Source organism: Propithecus coquereli, unplaced genomic scaffold, assembly GCF_000956105.1.
Source record: "Propithecus coquereli isolate 6110/MARCELLA unplaced genomic scaffold, Pcoq_1.0 Scaffold386, whole genome shotgun sequence".
Lineage (NCBI taxonomy): Eukaryota > Metazoa > Chordata > Mammalia > Primates > Indriidae > Propithecus > Propithecus coquereli.
The window spans coordinates 1,811,326-1,820,347 of record NW_012149574.1 but is presented as its reverse complement, the minus strand read 5'-3'; the positions used below and the strand labels follow the sequence as shown (position 1 = coordinate 1,820,347).

Genomic DNA, 9,022 nt, shown 5'->3' with positions numbered 1-9,022 from the left:
AGAGACCCACACTGACATACATTACAATCAAACAGTTAAAAGCCAAAAACAGAATCTTAAGAGCAACAAAAAGTGACTCATCGTGTACAAGGATCCTAAATAAGATTAACAGCCAATTACTCACCAGAAGCCATGGAGGCCAAATATTTTTTGCAAACAAAAAATAATTTGAGCATACTTAAAATAATACTTGATTTAAAGCCTTTGACTAGTAGGAAAATGTCTGTATTTCCTTAGAGACAGTTTCTATTTTCTTTTTTTTTCTTGTGCATGGGCTATACTTTCTCATTTCTTTGCATGCCTCATAATTCTTTTAATTATTGAAAACTGAACATTTTGAATATTATGTGCATCAGCTCTGGAAATTAGGTTCTCCACTCTCCCCAGGGTTTATTGTCGCTATTTGTTATGGTTCCTTTTGTTTGTCTAGAGACTACCAAACTAATTTGTAAAGTGTGTTCTTTGTTATGTGTGGCCACTGAAGTCTCTGTTACATTAGCTTATGGATCAGCTGTTGATTTGACAGTTATGTCCTTAAATACCTATATCCAAAAGAAAACACCTCCTGGTCTTTGCAGATGGGCTCAGTGTGTGTGTTAGGGCACACCTTCAACGCTCAGGCAGTTTCCAACTCTGCCTTAGCCTTCACTTTTTATTTGCACAGAGCCTAAATGTCAGCTACAGGTGAGCGCCTAGGGCCTTCTCAGATCTTTTCCCTGGGCATGTGGATGGCCTTTTAAATTCCCCCATATATATATGGAATTTTTCAAAGTCCTTAAAACCCCATGTATCTCTTTTCCCAGCCTCTTCCTTCCCAGACTTTTTGGTCTGTCTGCTGTTTGCTCCATCTTTTTTCCATCACCCAAGGCAGCTGTCACCAGTGCATTTACCTTAAATGGTGTTTGATAATTGCCACCTGCCTTGAGAAGTTCCAAACTGAAACATACAAAAGCCAGCTCCTGAGCCAATCCCCTAGAGAGCCACCAGACAAGTCAAAACACACAACCACAATTCTTTGAGAATAATATCTGCATGGCTCCCTCTGGCATCAGCAAACCACAGTAGGGGTGTGGGAGACTGTCCCCATAGCCACTGTCCAGCTGGGGAGTGAGGGATGGTAGGCAGGAGTGTCAAAACGCTGTATGACTCTCTTGCTGAAGTTTAGCAGTTTCTCTCTTCATTGAGTATTCCCTTGGTGTAGTATGTTTTTTTAAATTAGATTTCAGAGTTCAAAAAAAGTTCATTCTGATAATTTTTGCCAGTTTAATCATAGTTTTAGTGGAATAACAGAGCTTTGGAGTTCCCTACTCCACCATTTTCATTGGTGCCACTGAATATATTTGCTTTTAAATGGTTGCTGACAATTTCTATGCCAAAGCCCCAATCATTTTTTGCATTTGTTCTTCTCAAAAGTTAGACTCTTTTATTTACATTACAGATAACCTAGTTCCTGTATGGCAAAATCTGTTTACTAACAAAATCACTTTTAGAGATTTTACAGCCTTTCACCAAATATAGTTTCACAGGCTTCTGCTTGAACATGTCGGGGTTCCAAGTACTCCATCACCGTACAGCCAGCTCGCCTCACCATCCCCCACTGCTCAGGGCAGTGCATCTCCCCGCTTCCCCTCCACCTGTCTCTCTAAAGTGCATCTTTAACACTGAAATAGTTACCCACATGAATTTCCTGTTCAGGTTGATGCTATCATAGACATTTCCATCACAATAAAAACATTTCTTCTAATAGCATTAATTGCACAAATAGAAACATAACCTATACACACAAACTAGATACTAGGTTCTCACAGCGTGGTCAATTGTGGTTGTCTTAAGCATTATAGCTTAGAATACTCTGATGGTTATTTATTTCTCATCTGAACCACAAGGAAGGTGGTTTGAATGCTACAGCTTCTACATCTGCTCTAACATTTTAGAATATATTGTTTAATCAGTAGTCTGCAAATGTAACAGGGTAGTCGCCCCTCCTCCCGTAGATATGGAAGGGAAATATTGACAGTAGGGAATACATAACAGGGGGAATGGCCCGAAAAAAAATGACAAAGAGATTTTTCTGTCTCCTTAAAACTTCCCCCACTCTTTTTGGGAACTGCATTCTGGCCTGCAACCCTGAGGCAGGTTAAGTTTTTTGTTAAAACTCCCAGGTGGTGCCAGTGCCCCAGGTGGGCAGCTGGCAGAGTTCACAGGCTTTGTGTTTGGCAGAGACCAGAGGATTATAATAGTTAACCACAGTAATTGCCTGAAGCTGAGAACACTGCCTTTAAAAGCTCTGTATTTCTGCCTATGTTTAGGAAATTTGGGATTTTGATATGAGAAGGTCTGTCATGTTTCCTCCTGTGTCCACAAAGTAAACTCTCTTTCCTTCCTCCTCAAACCTCTTGTCCTTGTTCTTCTGATTCTGCCCCATGGACAAGCGGCTGAGCTTTCCGTAACACAAATAGTTCTGATAATGAGTCAGAAGTTCTTTTGCTTTATTTCTGAGGTGATTTTTTTGTCCTTTTTTCTCACTTAGAATGAAAACTACCCCTGCTAATTACTCCATGATTATATTGTCGGATAACAGATTCCACCACACACTGAATGAACAGGATCACAAAGAGAAATAGACTTTCTGGACTAGAGACAGCTATGATGGGTTTTATTTCATCTTACCTGTAGATCTATACCAAAAATGACAGGAGAATTAAAAAACAGATACAAACTCTCATTCTTTTAACACTTCCTCTTCCCTCTTGTATTCCTCTATTGTGGAACAAACAACAAGGTACTAGATAGTGATGTTCTATCAACCAAGAGATAAATCAAGATAGGAAACCATGTTTGGACATTTAAATAAGTAGGTAAGGCCAAACACCGGAAGGAGTTACAGCTAAAGAACAGAATGCAAATGCTTTAAACCCTTACAATATAAAAATAATATATAACTAAAAAATCATGAAGAGAGTTCTTGGAAAAAGGAGGTTTGAAAAGTGTAAAGTTGTTAAAGTTTCTTATCTTTCATGGCATAGAGTCAAGGGACACTGTGTCACAGTGAAAATACAGTATTTAAAACCTACAGTATTTAAAATCATCCTCTTAATATTGTTCCTAATCTTTTTCTTTTTCTTCTTTTTTTCTTTAGAGAACTCCTTTAGAAATTAGTATTTAGTCTGATAAAGACATTTTTTTTCTCCATATGTATAAGGCAATAGTCCAAACACCTGGGAATAGACACTTATGCAGCTTTGCTTTCTCTACTAGGCATGCTTTATTTTTCTAAGTTTGCTGAATGCCTTATACATTGTTTTGGTAAACCAGAAAATACTACTGAATAGGAGCTCATTTTTTTTTTTTAGTGTTAATATCTTTAGTAATTTTTAGAAATGAATTTATAAAGTTCTTTTCAGACATCATAAAGATCAGAAACTGCAACAATATATTTGAGAAAGGAATAACTAAATCCCTCAAGTGTTCTATTAGTTACTATTATATTGTAACTTTAGACACCATTATAACATATTTAATTTTGTAGTACCGTAACTACTGGCCTAGCATCAAAAGAGATTATTTTTTAAAAGAGACAGAAATGAGTCATTGATTGACTTATTCCTGAACATCAAACTAAACTTGGTAAAGCAATATTCTATAGTGAAATGAACATGTAAGATGGTTTCAACCCTAAAGTATTAGGAAATTTAAAAAAAAGGAAATCAATCTCTAACATTAAAAAATTAGATAAAAGCAAAAGAAATTGAAGCAAAATATCCCATTTATAGCTACAATTAATTTAGAGTATAAAAGAGCATGATTAATTTATAAAGCAGCAAACACTTGTAGTTTTTGTACACATGCTGATTTTACAGGGATTTATTTCCATTTACTTGGTTCTTCTATACTCAGTTGCTTAACTTTAGGTAATGTGATAACATTGCTCTTAGTTCAAAGCATCTGTCACTAATTGAAATTAAATATAGCTCAGGAATCTCAACTATTCATAATTTTTTTTTAATTTCAATAGATTTAGGCCATACAGATGGGTTTTTGTTACATGGATGAATTACATAGTGGTGAAGCCAGACCTTTTATTGTACCCATCACCTGGATAGTGTACATTGTTCCCAACAGGTAGTTTTTGATCCCTCACACCCCTCCCACTTCCCCCCTTCTGAGTCTCCCAAGTCTGTTACACCACTCTGTATAACCGTATATACCCGTATTATTTAGTTCCTACTTATAAGTCGGTATATATGGAATTTGTTTTTCCATTCCTGAGATGCTTCACTTCACATTCCTGAGATACTTCACTTCACTTAGGATAATGGCTTCCAGTTCCATCCAAGTTGCTGTGAAAAGACATTATTTCATTCCTTTTTATGGTTGAGTAGTACTCCATGGGATATATATACCACATTTTCTTTATCCACTCATCAGTTGATGGGCACTTAGGTTTATTCTATATCTTTGCAATTGTGCATTGTGCTGTGATAAACATATGAATGCATGTGTCTTTTTAATAAAATGACTTGGTTTCCTTTGGACAGCTTCATCAAATGATAGGTCTACTTTTTTTTATTTTTTATTTTTTAGTAACAAAATTTATTTGTAAAATAGGACCTGTTATATAAAATGGCACACAATCAAGTTATATAAACATACAAAATTTCTTTCTGATTACAGTTCTAGTTGCAAACGATAGTTAGAAAGCATTACTGGTAGCTTCCAAATAGCTGAGATTGCGAGCATATGGAACAGGGAGCAGCAAGAGCCTGTGACCCAGAGATGCCCAAGTGAGTAGAACCTAATTTCCAAGTTCAAGACTCCCATCAGGTACTTTGGAGGGATATCTAAAATATCTAGCTCCCGGAATGTCATCTGTTTTGATACCCATCTTCTACACTTTTGCCAATTCTAAATTCAGTTCCCAGTGTTTCTGAATGTCCAATATCTGTGTGGCTATGAAACAGATGATATTCTGAATTTTCTTACATGATGTGCTCTCTCATGCATTTGAACAATTGGTAGTTACATAATTATATTTATTCCATTTGGAATGATATAAAAGAGTACAGGGACACTGTTTGGCAACACTAGATGTTAGATATTAACTCTGGATAATTATCGTTTCAAAATAGCTACTCTCAGAATGTTGGTTTCCCAGATCTTGCTAAGACATGAGCTCTTAATTGTAGTTTTTTTAAAAATCCAGACTCTTATTACAAATATTATGAAAAATCAGAAATATTACATGAACCTTGAAAAGAAATCAAGGCATTTAGCAAATTTTAGCCTAGTTAAAGGACACCAATATTTAAAAAAAAAAATATGATTTACCTTTTGTAGCAATTTAAAGATGCAACTCTTTGAAAGGAAGCACATTAGCAAACAGCTGCTTATTAAATCGTAGTGGCATTAATCACATACATTTCCATAATACTGGTCTAATTCACTGTCTAAATCTGGTAGGAGGCAATGCTTTCAAAAAATTCTCCCTTCATGGAATGATAAAATGCTGAGGCTTTTTTTTTTTTTTTTGGTACAGAGTCTGTATTTAGTGCAATAAGTTTAAAAAATTTGCTCTGAAATATTTACATTAACAAAAATAGCTTTTAAAAAAAAATCATAACAAAAAGGAGGTATCACATAAACAGATCATGAATTATTCTCAGCAAATTATACTTTTTTTTCTTAAAGCATTCACCATTACAATAAGAGATCAATGGAATATTAGCCATTCATATCTGGTAAGCTTCAGGAATAAAAAACAAACAAACAAAACAAAATAAAACAAAAACCTCAAACCCACCTCCAAATAAAAAGAACATTCACACTAGAGGATCAAGACACTAGCCAATTCTTCAGTTAAACATTGTAGAACTTTGGATGCTCAACGAATTGCCAAGGAGAGGAGAGCCTGCCAGTGTGCTTTCAGATTTTATAGCAAGCATTTAAATAAAATGGCCATTTAACCCTAAGCCACTGATGTTCCTCTGAAGCAGAAGCCCAGGCACCAGAATTTCCGATGCTTTAGATTTCATGTTTCTGTCCCTTATTTATTCCTCCCTGCATTACTAAATCTGCAAATCAATACACAGAAATTGAAAGGCTAAACTCTCTGGGTCCCCCAGCTTTCTTTCAAATCAGGCACACAAATGTATGGAGGAAAGTCAAAAAGGAAAGAAAGGCAAAAATATAAGAAAAAGGTTTGCACAAGAAAGATTATCTACCCTTTTCTTTTTTACCTACTTTCTTTTAAAGAAGCATTAGGGTAAACTATAAATACCTGAGGAGTTGGTTACCTTTTAATGTTGGCTGACAAATGTATGAACTCTTATGAAAATTCCCATATTGGACCCACTTGTATGTTGCTAAAAGTAAAATGGCATGGCTTCTTTGAGTTCTTTGAGGAATTGCCATACTTTTTTCCATAGAGGTTGTGCTAATTTACCTTCCCACCAGCAGTGTAAAAGCATTCCCTTTTCACCGCATCAGTGCCAACAGCTATTGTTTTTTGACTTTTTAATAATGTCCATTCTGACCCAGATAGGGTGGTATCTCATTGTGGTTTTAAGTTGTAGGAAATTTGCATTTCCCTGATAATTAGTGATGTTGAGCATTTTTTCATATGTTTGATGGCCATTTGTATATCTTCTTTTGAAAAAATGTTCATATCTTTTGCCTGCTTTTTAATAGTGTGATTTGTGTTTTGTTTATTCTTTCTTGCTGGTTTGTTTGAGATCTTTGCAGATCGTGGATATTAGTCCTCTGTCAGATGAATAGTTTGTGAATCTTTTCTCCCATTCTATAGGTTGTCTATTTAATCTATTGATTATTTCTTTTGCTGTGCAGAAACGTTTTTAGCTTAATTAAGTTCCTTTTATTTTTGTCTTTTTTAATATTTGCTTTTCAATCCAACAGATTGAAATCTGTCAGATCGCCACAAGTGTGAAGGGAGGAAAAGTAAACATTCCCACAGACCCTTTCTGCTGGGCTCCAAATCCCTCGGGGGTTGCATCTGAGAAATTTTTCCCTAAGACAAGCTCAAATTACTAGAAGTGTTGAGAAAGAGAGAATTAACCAAACTAGCAAAGCTAAGTAAATGAAAAAATAAAAGGAAGTGGAGAGAAAGTGTAGTAAATGAGACATAAAAGATTGTAAAACTATGAGCAAATATATAAGTGATCACGAGAAATGTATGCAGTTTAAATTCTTTTAATAAAGATAAAATTCCCAAATGAGTTAATAAAATCCAGCTATATCTTCTTTATAAAAAAGCCACAGGGTTTTTTTTAAACGAAAAAGCTATAGTTTCTTTTTAAAGGTATTCCTCAAAGAAAATGTCACAGAAGAGTTGAAAATAAAGAGACAGATGATGACATACCACAACCATGTAGGTGTATTGGTCATATTTTCCATAAAGAAAAAACTTAACCACTCAGCTGCAAGGAGTGCAGTTAGCCAATGATCTGCAGTGGTCAACACCTTCAGGATCCATTTCAGCTTTTGAGCTGAGGCCATGCTCTTCCCAGACAGCCCCCTACCAATGAATAATCAAGAAGGGGTATCAGAGTTTGATCATTTCTTCACATGAAAGACTCTACTTAGAAGCAGTCTTTGCTTCAGGGCTCCGCCACTGATTTGGCCAGGACTTGGAAAGTTCTATAATAATATGGTGATCTGAGATTCTTCCCTCTTTCCTTTCACAGGCTTTGTTCAGATCGGCATCCTGGTCTAAGGGCTTTCCCTCCCCTATCCTGCTGGCTCCCCCTTTGGTCTTTCACAGATGTCGCTTCCCTCCCTCAGTTAACCTTTATCACTCCTCACTCCATCTCAGCCTCTGCACCCTGGACAACCAAACTGACACACCTGGTCCAATCTCCACATTTTCTGATTCTGGTCTAGAGTGGATTTGGGAAATCTGTATAATTTTTTTTAATCCTCACGTAATTGCAATGTTCAACCATGTTGTATTCCCATAATTAGAGAGTTTCATATAATTATTTCCTGTATCATATTATCTAACCTTCGTTAGCTGTCTTGAATTCTTTATTTACTATAGTGTCATTTGACATTATCAAGTTACCTGTTTTGACATTATCAAGTTAAGATGTAAGTATAATTTTGTTTCATTTTGACTTTCAGTAATATTTACACAGATAGTCTTGGACCTAACTAACTATGAGCCTCATCCCAACCAGGGATGGATGAAGAATTAATAAAAGTTCAAGGACAGGGTTACAATGTCTATTGTGGACACTACTGGGTAATATTTATATTCAGAAACTTAATAGATTAGGTTTTTTGGCCCAGTAAGAAAGGTCTGATCAAAATGGCATGTGCCAAGTGCCATTATATTAGTTTTACATCAAAAATAGACTAAAAATCCTTTTAAGGATTAAAATCTAGGGTACCTAAAATGTCTGAAGGAAGAAAAATATATTAGTAACACAAAATAGCTATCTTAAATATCTCAGATGGCATAACTAAAGAATGAATGAATTTGGTTTAAATTTCTATCATGATGAAAAAACTTTTAATGTTTTTCCTGCTATGGAATTAAAAGACTTATTTTTTCCATAATTTTTCATAATTAAAAATATTTTTCATGATATTAACAAATGATTAATATATGCATTCCCCATATTTTACTCCATAGAAAAATGGAGGAGAGGGTCATGTCATCCCATAGCCGTTCTCTCAGCATGTAGAGAAAGACATTTAGTTTTGATGTTACTGATATTTTTGTGCTCTTCACAACTTAAGAGGAGACAACCACATCACTATTATTTCATTTTCTTCCCTGAAGTACCTGCATTATATGATAAATATAATAGTCTCTTTCACCAAAAGATTAAATTTAGGACATTGTCTTTGTTGTTTAATTTAAAAGTCTTTTCTTATTTTGTTGTTTCTATATATTAAAACTCCTAAATTAATTATTCCATGTTCTTTCCTGAAGTGCATGAATTGTATGATAAATATAATAGTCTCTTCCACCAAAAGATTAGATTTAGGACATTGTCTTTGT

General features: G+C 35.1%; 1 pseudogene; it reads right to left on the bottom strand.

The window, feature by feature from the left end:
* Window positions 1-1,615, bottom strand: part of LOC105816739 — a 12,331-nt pseudogene extending 10,716 nt beyond the window's left edge.
* Between the last annotated feature and the right edge of the window lie 7,407 nt (window positions 1,616-9,022).